Raw genomic sequence first — 13,357 nt, forward strand, 5'->3', positions numbered from 1 at the left:
TAGTGGTTCTAACCCTGCCATCCTTCTATAATTTAACTTCATCTCAGGCCTTTTCTAAACCAAACTATTGATATCCATCAGCATGAGGTGTCGGTTAGATCTTCTGCCAACACCTCAACACACTCCATTGGTCCACTTCAGTGTACAGTTACAATGAGTAAGTTAAAACTCTTTTAAACCTTTAGTGACTTTAAACTCATCTCTGTGGACATTTTCTTTGCTTTCTAAATATCTGATGTCGAAATATCTTGTTTACTTTAGTTAATTCCTGACAGTGGTCATCATTGGTAACCTGGACATTTATACTGAAACAATTTTCTATCTTGACATTTAGAACAAGAAAAAAACTCAGCTAGGCACCATATGTACACCTTCAGAAGGCTTTGTTCCTTTATGTATGAACACCACCATGGATGTTGTTAATGATCATTTATCAATGCATATACCCAGACATATAAAAGGGCTGATGTCTAACATGGTTGTGTATAGAAAAGACATTGGGCCATCTTATAAAATACACAACAGATATTCACAGATTAATATTCGTTTGTTCTGCTTTACTCTGGTCAAGCTTTACATTGGTTGATCTGAAGGACTTTCCCAGAAACAATGGGTATGATTGATATGGGAATACACCCTGGATACGTCAGTTGCACAAGGGCAATGTACATACATACCCACCATCGCTACTGTCATGGTTTTTAGGGAGGTCAGAGGAAGCCCATGCAGACCTGTGGAAAACCTGGACTGTAACCCATGCTCAGGATTGAATTGGAAGCCATGCTGCTGTGAGGCTGCTACACTACCTCCTGCACTGCTGAGCTTCCTGAAATAAAATTTGATATAAAAATGATTTTTCCATATTTCTGCATAGTTTTGTGCATATTGACCAGTTGTAATGTGAACTGATCTTTCATGTTTTTTTACCCACCCTTTTTTTTGGCATCTGTTTGTGGAGCCAGTCCATGTCATAGATTGTTGGTACTGTGGACTCATGGCTTCTCTCATAGTGAGAAAGGCCTCAAAATGGAGGGAAAGTCTGAGAATGTATCCCCTCCCCCTCCCAACTCAATGTAATCTGCTGTCGTAGTCTGAGAGAAAAAGGGAGTGTGTGTGTGAGAGTGCGCGCACGCACGCATGTGGAGGCTCTGAGAGGCCCGGCTGGCTGATGGAGGCCCTTGCAGTCTTGTCTGCAGAGCGGCACTGACATGGGGGAGGGGAGGCAGGAAGTAGGCATAAGTGAATACTCTCTATACTGCCTCCTGTTGTTGAAAAAGAAAACATCCTACAGAGGTGGGTGAGGTTACTGTGAATACAATATCTGTCAGTATCTCATCATCAGTTGGAATTTATACGCCCATTAGGTTCATGCAGCTCTCTTCAGTTCGGATTAGATAGTGATGCCTAATCAAGCTCCTTTAAATGGTATCAGGAGCTGTGAAGAAACCAGGGGTAGTTAATGCGGGATAAGTAACACCTAAGCGACTATAACCGTTTCAAACGATCGAGCTCACTCTTGTAAAAGAAGAAGAGGTCAGCCACCGACTACAGCTAGCTTGTATATAAAGAAATAAAAGGCTTGTATAAGACACTTGAAAGGCAAACATGAAAGGTTTGTGTAGCAGTTACTTGAGTGCTAGCACACCCTTTTGATATAATTAGAGCTGATTTAATTCACAGCCCCTGATTAATGAATGTGTCTCATACAGCATGGGCATCAGCTGGAGTGGGATCAGGCTGTGTGTAATACAGAAGTGGCTAATTACAAAGCACAAATGCTAATAAGCAGAAGATCTGACCAGGGGGTGAAAAGTTGAGGGAGAGTTAGTGGAATATGGGCTTCTAGGGCTAACACTTGTACTTGTGGATGTTCTGGGTTGTGCTTCGAGTCCCAGACCCATTTGTAAACTACTGATCACAAGAGAGCAAAAATATCAACTGCCTTTCTTGGGGGGAAACAGTCTTATTCGTGTCATGACTTTTTTCATGACAAGTCACTTTTCTTTAGTATGTTTAGAACTAAATTACATAACAGTTTGCCTCTTATGTACAACCTTGAAAATATTACTTTTAGACAGTAGCAGGTTATGAAGATATCGGAAAAAAAAAAGATGCTAAAATACCTTACAATTATGAAATAATTCTTTGATTAATTTGGTTTCCAGATCACAGTGACCATTCACATTTTGACTTAATGAATCATTACATATTTAGGCATGCATGCTCTGTTGTGTTTAGCGTCTCTGAAATGCTGAACATGATCCAGTTTTTATTAGCTACTGGCCTACTTTCAACCCTTGCTACCCAGATGTGCTTACTTAAGGCTTAATTATTTTATTATTGTTTTTTTTAATTGCCCTAACCATTTTATTTTTTGTTAAAACTCACATGGAGCGAATGTGTTGTGTGCCAATTAACAAATCTATTCAGATTAATTACTAATTCTTATAGTTAATTTATTATTGAGCATTATTTTTATTTATTACCTGGCATCAATGTGGAAAGACTTTACTAACAGTTAGCATCCTAGAATTTTGGTTACCTGAATTGTATTTTGGAATACACTCAAATTTATTAAGCTTCAAAATAAAATCATCCTTTCTTTTACTGTGTTCATCAAAAATGTTTTATACATTTATACTTCGTAACAGTTTTTATTTTGGTCGTGATCATGTTGGATCCGTTGCTTATCCCCTGAGCGCAAGGCAAGAAATCTTACTTGACTCCTTATATTGTAGTTACTGTATATGGCATTCATGTTGTGAAGCTTTCTGTCAGTTTTATTGTACGTTCAAGTAACAGGTCATTTTCTTTCAGTTGCACAATATTAATTATCACACAGTTTACAATTAGGTTGACAATCTCATCTGCATCAATTATGGAAAAATTTGATTACAGTCTAATATGCAATATACACAGAACGAAACTTTTAACAGATGTAAACTCTGTATGCAAGGCAGTCTCTGATCCCAGCCTAGAGCTAAGCAATTAAGAGTCCTTAATCAAGTGCCCAGCAGTGACTCTCCATCTGTGTTGAAATTTGATCAATGTCACAGAGTCTTAACTACTGAGCTACAAATGCAAGTACCGCTCCACTCCAGCAAATAATGAAAGAATGAGACATAAGCTTTGAAGATAAAATGCAGAATAGAATTATTTATTCAGTTTGAGTAACTGCTGCCTTTTTGCTAAGCAAGGATGCAGTGGATTTGGAGAACAATGGGCTCAAGTCTAAAATACAGAATGCCATCTTTATTATATGTAACTTGGTATCAGTGACCAAAAGTAACTGAATAAATGAACATCATCTTGAATACAATTTAGCTGCAAATACTTTACAATTGGCTGAATTCAGTGACCCATTGACATCCTCAGAAGGGATGGGTATATGTTCTACGTGTATATCTGTGATATTCCTTCAGGCCTGTAATTTAAGCTGTTTCGATTCCTCTTTTATTCTCCCATCAGTGGGCGCTAATTCAGAATAAAATCGAATACAGTAAGTAAAGGCACCTTCTTGTGCTGATTGTGTGGTTTATGATGGTCCACATTTGCAGTCTGGGAGTCATGGAAACCAGAGTTTTTCCAATGTGGAGAGTTTTTGACAGCTGCCTGAAGGTGAAGACATTTTACAAAAAAATGACTTAAAATAGATGACTCCTTTTTTCTGTCTGCAGCTAGTAGGGTTCGGGTGAAGGGACCGCTCTATTAATATTACCCTGCGAAAAACTTTATAGTGATTTCAGAAAGTTTCAAGTTTTTGCATGACCGCAAGGTGTAACTATTTAACTGTATATCTGCTCTGATTAGCTAAAACATTTAAGGTTACAAGCCTCTGTTTACTTCATACTGCTGTTGCAGTCGCTAATACTGTATGAGATTAGCAGATGAGGTGGGATTCTGCAAACCTGTCAAATATTACTGTGGTGGCCACTTTCATGTAAAATTTCATGCACAAATCCAATTCGCCAATCATGTGGCAGCAGCATAGTGCCCATAATTCTGCAGAAACAAAATTATGAAGCTATGGATGGAAAGTGATGTCATTGACATTGGCATGGCTGTTGTGATAGAGGCCAGGGAAGGATTGCACGCTGGATTCTGAGCAGAAGTCTATGGTGTCTCAAAATAAGCAATCTCTATAAATACAAAAAGTAAATCATCTCAGACCATGCAACACATTAAATCTTGAAGTGGAGGGGCTCAACATCAGACCACATCGGGTTAAACCCAGTTGTGAATCTGTGGCTACACTGGGCTCACAGAAATAAAATATTTTTCAATAACTACAAAGTTTAGTTGTTTTTTTTTTTTTTTTTTTTCAAAATCCCAGAAGATCAGCAGTTTCTGAAATATTCAAACCATCTCATCTGGCTAAAGCAACCATGCCGTGCTCAAAGTCACAGAGATCACAAATTTTCCCCATTCTGCTGTTTGATGTGAACAATAACTTGAGCTCCTGACCTGCATCTGCATGATTTTATGCATTATGCAGCTGCCACATCATCGGCTAATTGCAGTTGCATGAAAGAGCAGGGAACAGGTTCTTTTTAACGTGTCTATTTAGAGTTTGTTTGGTTTCACCCCTATAGTAGTAATCAATCTCATTTTCTCTGTGATTTGGTTTTGACTGCGGTTGCGTCTGAAAGATGTACGGCATGCAATCACAAGACGATCTTGTTTTTTGCTTTCTTTGGTTTTTACTGATGGGATTGTTCATATAATGTGAAATGCATTATGAGTTGGTTGATTTAAAAACAGGTAGTTTATGCAGTATCTGTCATGGCCCTATATTTTTGAGAATATTTGTTGCATTATTCTGGTTGATGTGCATCTAAGCAATAACCTCTGTGATTTTCTGTCATGTTTATAGCCCAATTCAAGCTAATAACCTACAGTCATAAAGAGTATGAACACTAGATGTAGGACCAATGATACTGTAATGTTTTTCTGCGGCAATCTGAAATTCATGGCTTTTTATCTGACCATTAGATGGCAACAGCATGCCTTGAGTCAATTTTGATTTCAGCTCAGTGTACAGTATGTGCAGCTTGTATGAGTGTGTGGGAGTAAAAGTGTTCTGTTATAGTCAGTTTAACAAAACGAAAGGTTAGGAGTGTTGCATTTTGGTGTCCAGGTAACCTTCGAGATGGCAGCCTGGTTTACAGTGTGCTTGTTTATTTTGCACTAACTAGAACATATCAAATCTGTTACAAATTACAATCCATTTATTACTTAACAAGCATTAAAAATAGAAGGATAAAAATTTCACAGGTTTGTTGACATGCACATTTCAAGCTACAGGATGTGAACGGAATTGGGATTAACCTACATGAACTCACTTATTAGTGTTAAAGCTGCCGTTTGGTAAGTTATAGCAACATTCATATTTAAAGATATCTTAGAAAAAAATGTTATTAATGAATGTATAGTTTCTTGGTTTCAGGCTTTTATTCACATCGTTCCAGTCACGAAACAGACTCATCTGCAACAAAGCTCTGCCTTTTTTCCCATTAAAAGGCAAAAATTACAGATGGATGGCAAATTAAAGAGAAAAGATTGTGGCTCCTTTATGCTGTGCTCTTATTTCCTGGCATGGTGTGAATCCAAGGCTCACTGAGTGGTCTGATGTAGTTAATATATCATAAAATATATTATTATTATTTTATACACTGTGGCCTTTGGTGTCACCAGGTCTCATTCCAGCTGAACACCTCTGGGAGATTTTGGACGTATTATTTGGACAACGCTCAGCAGGACGATCATTAAACCACTGAAGAAATATCTTTAGGAAGAATTGTGTTCATCCAAACCAACCAATTTGATGCAGTGTGCGTTGTATGGTCTGAGCACTGACCGGCTGACCCCCTACCCCTTCAACCTCCGCTGCAATGCTGGCAGCATTCATATGTCTATTTCCCAAACACATCCTCTGGATATGACGCTGATTGCCTGCACTCAACTTCTTTTGTCGACCATGGTGAGGCCTGTTCTGAGTGGAACCTGTCCTGTTAAACCGCTGTATGGTCTTGGCCAACGTGCTGCAGCTCAGTTTCAGGGTCTTGGCAAACTTCTTATAGTCTATGCCATCTTTATGTAGAGCAACAATTCTTTTTTTCATTTTGCCATGAAGTGCCATGTTGAACTTCCAGTGACCAGTATGAGAGAGCGAGGGCGATTACACCAAATTGAACACAACGAATCACATGACACCGGGGAGAGAAAATGTATAATTGGGCCCAATTTGGACATTTTCACTTAGGGGTGTACTCATTTTTGTGGCCAGCGGTTTAGACATTAATGGCTGTGTGTCAAGTTATTTTGAGGGGACAGCAAATTTACACTGTTCTACAAGCTGTACACTCACTACTTTACATTTTAGCAAAGTGTCATTTGTTCGGTGTTGTCACATGAAAAGATATAATAAAATATTTACAAAAATGTGAGGGGTGTACTCACTTCTGTGAGATACTGTATACGTAATGGCTATGGATGCATAATGAATGTTTGTGTAATAAATAAATACACACACACACACACACACACACACACACACACACACACACACACACACAAGTGATGAATAATGATGTAGCTAAAGAGCTGAATTTTATTACATTTACATTACAGCATTTAGCAGATTACTACTAATATTAGCAATTAGCAGCAATTATTACAGGTACTTTACAACTACAACACCAGACCTGCTTATAATGTAGTGCTCCTCCGTAATTGGCACAAAGCTCTAACGGCACTTGTGTCAGATTAGAACCTACAACTGTTGCCAGAGCTAGCTGAATCACATGCTCTACATATGACGAGATGCTATAGAATCATGCAAGTGGACACTGTGGGGAACGCCACAGAACAGTTGGAACTTCCTGCTCTGGTCACTGGCCATACGAGCAATCTGTGCCCTCTTCTATCTCTAGGATCACTGTGTCCTCTATCAGTGCACTGTTACTCAAAGTGGAAAGCATTTATCATGATTTGTTACGGAGTTCATTTTTGTATCTCCAAATCTTAGAGGTTTATATATTAACCCAATCAAATTATGTCAAGAAACTTGCAGTTTATGGATTAGTTAAAGTGAGCTGACTGAAAAAACACCTTTTTTTCTTCTCTATCTCATTCCTCCTCTTACTCTCTCACTCTTTTCATTCCAAACACTCTCACTCAGACCCTCAACATGACTCCTAGCCATGCTGACTCTTTATTCCTCACATAATAAGAGCTCAAGGTCGGAGGACTGGATGGCAAACGCAGACACACGAAAGCATTTGACAGAATCCACAGTGAGGAAGGCACGACTGCAGTTTCTGCTGGTGAGTATATGTTGTTTAGACCTGAGTGTTCTCACTGGTTTACAAGGTTTACAACGTTTAATACCCTTTAGCCTCACAATCATAAACATCTGATAAGCATCCACAACAGTTACAATTTTTACTTATTTTTACCAGTATATATACATATCTAGATCAAATATCTAAATATTTAAAATGATTATCTATTTTATATTATTTATTTATTTTTTTACTGTTCTCAGTCGTTTTGTTTCATGCACATATGATGTGTGTGTAATATACGAAGCTCATGATCTTGTTTCATATTAGATTTTGTGAAAAAATAAAAATAGCAGCATACCCTTTTCAGAAAAATCTGCATAGACGAAGGATGTCATCTCTGACCCAGTTTATTGTTCCCCTTCCTGTCATTTTATTAATAACCTCTAAAAATCTGGGGGAAAGACCGCTTTGGGACACTGGTTTTCACACCCCCCAGAAATATTTGTATTGTATTTGCAGTGATGAGAACATACATTAAAGATAGTCCAACAGTCCAACAATTGTCCAACAGTAAACTAGTTTCCTGCTCGCTTGATTTGCTCTTATGCTGTAGGGGGTGAAGGTGATGGTGCATCGCTTGCCCAAAGATTCATCAATATATCATCAGTAATACAATAAAACCAGGTGTGAACTTCAGTTTATTAAACTCATTCTAGTTTCTGTTATTGATAGTTGAGTCAAACCGTTCTAAATGCAGAGTAAGATGAGGTTTTTAGGCGTACAGAACAAATAGTGATATATGTGTGCTATATAAAACGGTGAGGAAATGCTCAGATTTGGTCTGAGATAATTCATCATTTTCACGATTTCTAACCTGACCATGACATGGATATTTATAACTTGAGTTTCAGAATTGTGCTCTTTGACCTGACTTGTGTAAAGTCTAAACTTATAAACGTATATACAGCATAATTCATAAATATAAACATTCAGGTCAATTTCACATCAAAAACATCAAAAACAAACTTCAAAATGAAGAATCAGTGTGATTTCCTTCACTTTGATTATGGCGTAGATGCTGCTAGCAGAACGGCTGCTTTGAGTATTTCAGAAACTTCTGAACGCCTGTGAATTTCACACACAACCTTCGCTAAAGAATTTACACAGAATGATGTTTAAAAACAAAAAACACTGAATAAGCAACAGTTCCGTTGATAACAGAGGTCAGAGGAAAATGGCCAGATTGGTTCGAGCTGTCAGGAAGATACAGTACCTCATATAACTGCTCTTTACAACTGTGGTAAGCAGAAAAGCATCTCAGTATGCACTAAACATTAAAACTTAAGGTGGATAGACTACAACAGCAGAAGACCACATCAGGTTCCGCTCCTGAGAACAGAAATAAAAATCTATCATGGGCACAGATTCATTTAAATATATAGTATCTCACAGAAGTACACCCCTCACATTTTTGTAAATATTTTATACATTTCATGTGACAACACTGAAGAAATTATACTTTGCCACTGGAGTCTTCACAGAGCTGGTAGATGCTAGAGACCTTGCGCTCCTCCACCTTATGTTTGAGGATGCCCCACAGATGCTCAATAGGGTTTAGGTCTGGAGACGTGCTTGGCCAGTCCATCACCTTTACCCTCAGCTACTTTAGCAAAGCAGTGGTCGTCTTGGAGGTGTGTTTCTGGTCGTTATCATGTTGGAATACTGCCCTGTGGCCCAGTCTCCGAAGGGAGGGGATCATGCTCTGCTTCAGTATGTCACAGTACATGTTGCCATTCATGGTTCCCTCAATGAACTGTAGCTCCCCAGTGCCTTCAGCATTCATATGTCTATTTCCCAAACACAACCTCTGGATATGACGCTGATTGCCTGCACTCAACTTCTTTTGTCGACCATGGTGAGGCCTGTTCTGAGTGGAACCTGTCCTGTTAAACCGCCTTATGGTCTTGGCCAACGTGCTGCAGCTCAGTTTCAGGGTCTTGGCAAACTTCTTATAGTCTATGCCATCTTTATGTAGAGCAACAATTCTTTTTTTCATTTTGCCATGAAGTGCCATGTTGAACTTCCAGTGACCAGTATGCGAGGGCGATTACACCAAATTGAACACAACGAATCACATGACACCGGGGAGAGAAAATGTATAATTGGGCCCAATTTGGACATTTTCACTTAGGGGTGTACTCATTTTTGTGGCCAGCGGTTTAGACATTAATGGCTGTGTGTCAAGTTATTTTGAGGGGACAGCAAATTTACACTGTTCTACAAGCTGTACACTCACTACTTTACATTTTAGCAAAGTGTCATTTGTTCTGTCTTGTCACATGAAAAGATATAATAAAATATTTACAAAAATGTGAGGGGTGTACTCACTTCTGTGAGATACTGTATATGTAATGGATATGGATGCATAATGAATGTTTGTGTAATAAATAAATCCACACACTTTGTTTCAGAATGTCACTAGGAAAGTATTCCTCATCCTTTAAGCACCCATTAACTACATGCCAACATGCCACAAGTTTAACAAAATGTCATTCTTGCCCTACCAACTAAGATTTTGGGAACTGGGCTTTTGGGAGTCCTTCCTGGGTTATTTTAGTCACACATGTGACAGCTTAGCGAGTTATGTTGTTGCCTGTGGACATAAATGTGTGCCTCTGTAGTTTTCTGAGAATCAGAAGACAAAAGAGCATGCTAATTGGAGACCTCTGTCTAAGGGGAACGCAGCTGCGCAGATAAGAGGTTGAAAATAGCACAAATATTCTGCAGGGTGATAAAGAAACCAATATTCAATTAATGCAAGGAGCTGAAAAATTCACACCTTTTCCAAAATACCAGCCATCATGGTGTCCTACTTTCTTCCACCTTCCTCACACTGGTGTCTGCTTGAATAATGAAAGTGTCCTCAATGACTTTGCTGAATGTGAGCCACAACATTCACAATTTCTCACCCAGACCACCCAAATTCTGACATTTAAACGTCCAATTATTAATGTGGTATAAATGGCAGGCAAGTATCCAAACAAGTATGTCTTTTACACCTTATCTCTAGAGTCTGTTACAGCTAAGATCAGTAATCCCTGCCCTACATCTCCATTCAAATATAGCTTTACAATTAAGGTCACACAGCTCACGTGGCCATTGTGGCATTAACACGAGGAATGATTCATTTTAGACATACTGCTCTCCCACCAAACAGCTGCACAGCTAAGTACAGTAATGAAACAGTCTTGGTGACTTAAAAATGACAGAACAATACCAGTAAATGTTACTTTAAAAAAAAAAAAATTAGTTTCAGATGGTGGAGTCTGACCTTTAAGATTCTTTTTTTCCCCTCCATTTTAATGTATGCTCTATCCAGGCACAAACCTACAAATACACATTTTCTTTTGCTCCTTTTAAATGTTTTTTTACACAGAGAAGAACATCTCACAGACTCAAGGCCACGGTATGAATGTGTGTGGGCTTAAATTGCAGACAGCTTTTGCAATCTAAAAGACAGTAAAGCATGCATCGAGATCTGGCGTGCATGAAACGGAACAGAAATCAATGTAACGACAAAAACATCCTGAGAAATGAAGGCATCTTACAGTCAAATCTTCAGTAAATTGCATTGTAGAACTGAGGTCTATTATTCTGATCTGCTTAAGGCTCTTGTAATGTGGATGATCATTTGCTGTAAAACTAAAAGTTAATATCTCTCAGCTGCACACTGATCATCAAAAAGAATTGTAAAAAAAAAACAAAAACAAAAAAAACACTTTTACACACTGAACATATTTACAGCCTCATCTGAACAGTCCTTGCAATGCAGCAATATCATGTGTAATGTGAGAGTATTTGGGAACGGTGAATGGAGTGTTATTATAGGTTGCCTCATAATGGCTCGGCAGTAGGCCTGTCCCTAACCAATTTGGGGGGGGGGGGGGGGGGGGGGGGGGGGTGGGGGGGGAGACACACCACCCTGTCGCCCCACATCTGAATAATTACACAGATGCGTTCTGGGACCAGTGGGTAAAGGACCAAATTTGCTGCCCATGAGTATTTATTAAACAGTGTATAAAGATGAATTTTATTTATCAAAAGAGCCATACTTTTGCTTTTTTCTCTCTTTAACAAAATTCCATGTATAGACATCCAATTTTCTGTTCATTCAATTTGTCAAGGGCAGCCATTAAACGTTAGGGTTTCTATGGATTTTAGTCGGAAGGCAACAGTTAAAGCTTTTATTTGTTTTCTAATTTGCATCTTTATGGCATTTCAGCATGTCAGGTGTGTCAATCTGTTCATATGTCTGTATGATTCTGCTGTTAAAAACCTGCATTGATAAAGACATCAAATTATATATCATTTTGAAATAAAAATGTATTGTCTGTGGTCATTCTGTTCATTCATTTTTTACAACAGCCATGTGATGTAATATCAAAACTGTATGACAGATGCAAAGAACTATGTATAAGTGAATATCATAGTTCATTTCAAAAGCTTCATATCAGTCAATATATAAGTAAATGTTCCACACATATAAAATCATGTCTGGTGTTGTATATGGAAACCTTTATAATATATCTCAGTACAAGCTTCTAGCAGAACTGTTGCTCCAGAAAACCACTGTGTGTGTTTATAAATTTATTTCTGCTAATAAAAATTCATTTTCTATTTTGTTTCTCGGTCCATATCGTCCATTCATTTGTCTATTCATCTCCAGTAACCACTTTATCCTGGTCAGGATTATGGTGAATCTGGAGCCTATTTTGGGATCCCTGAAGGTGAGGTGGGAATTCACCCTTTCATTGCATGTCATCATAAACATTTATTCATTCCAGGTGGAAATATACCATAGCTAATCCTCGTCTTTTGGAGAAAAATGGAAAACCCAGAGAAATCTCCACATGAATACACGAGAAACATCCCAAACTCAGCATCAAACCGAGGACCCTGCAGTTTTGTTGTGTCAACTTCATATCAGATAATCAGGCATTTTTATTTCAGAAACACCACAACTCTATACCTGCAATATGAAGCAAGATTTACTACAGTCTTGCTTTCTTTCAGCATTCGTGATCCAATAGTCCACAGAAAAAATATACTCAATCAATCCAACTAAAGTATAAATGTCAATAAAATCAAGATGACTGAAATCATGTCTGCCTTATACTGCAATCTCTGGCTTAGTGGGTTTAATAGCTGAAAAAAACCTAGGAACTGACTTTAAAAACACACTCACACAGGTTCATTTCTGCATAATTAAACAACCATCTGTCTGTAGCCCATTGGCATGGAGTAGTGAAAGATTGCTGTTTTGCCACAGGGTAGTTCACTGGCCTATCTGCTTAGCCAATGTCTCACTGCTCGCTTACCCAGAAAGAGCGGTACTCTTAACAGGAGAATGTCCTCATTATAGCTGACACTAATTCTGTGTAATGACTCTGAGAAATGGGCTACAATTATTAAATGGTGCCTCATGAATACAGCAAATAACTGCACTGTACAGGAGTATAGAACCTAGCTCAGCTGTTAAAAGTTTAAATAACCATACTACTATGAGCAACAGGCTCAAAATATTTATGCAGTATATAAATTCAATATATAGAGGGGAAAAAAACAGTCCAAATGTCTAAAACTAGACCCTATTCACTGTACAGTGCTCTATTATGAGCACCATTTTGCAGAGATATATAGCCAGAATGCACACTGGTGGATATCCACTGATGATTTCCCACAACATACTAGTCCAAATTACGTTCTCTGGCTGGCACAAAATATCCATGATGCATTGTGCTATCAGTGGTAGGAATACAAATTTTGATCCACTTGATGGGTTAATGCACTGCCATTGAGACCCACAGTCAATAATGATTCGATTTGGCATCGACAAGAAGAGGTCCATCTGTGCTCTGCCATACTTTTTTCCCAATTGTAGAGCAGATGCCACTCTCCTGGGAATCTTCAGCTTGAGCTCTGCACCACTGGTCTATCCAGGAAAGTAAGGGTGAGTCCATCTGACCAGGTTTCATGCAAGCCAGAGAGAGCAGAGTTTGTCTCCCTTATGA

This window comes from Tachysurus fulvidraco, chromosome 23, assembly GCF_022655615.1.
Source record: "Tachysurus fulvidraco isolate hzauxx_2018 chromosome 23, HZAU_PFXX_2.0, whole genome shotgun sequence".
NCBI classification, from domain to species: domain Eukaryota; kingdom Metazoa; phylum Chordata; class Actinopteri; order Siluriformes; family Bagridae; genus Tachysurus; species Tachysurus fulvidraco.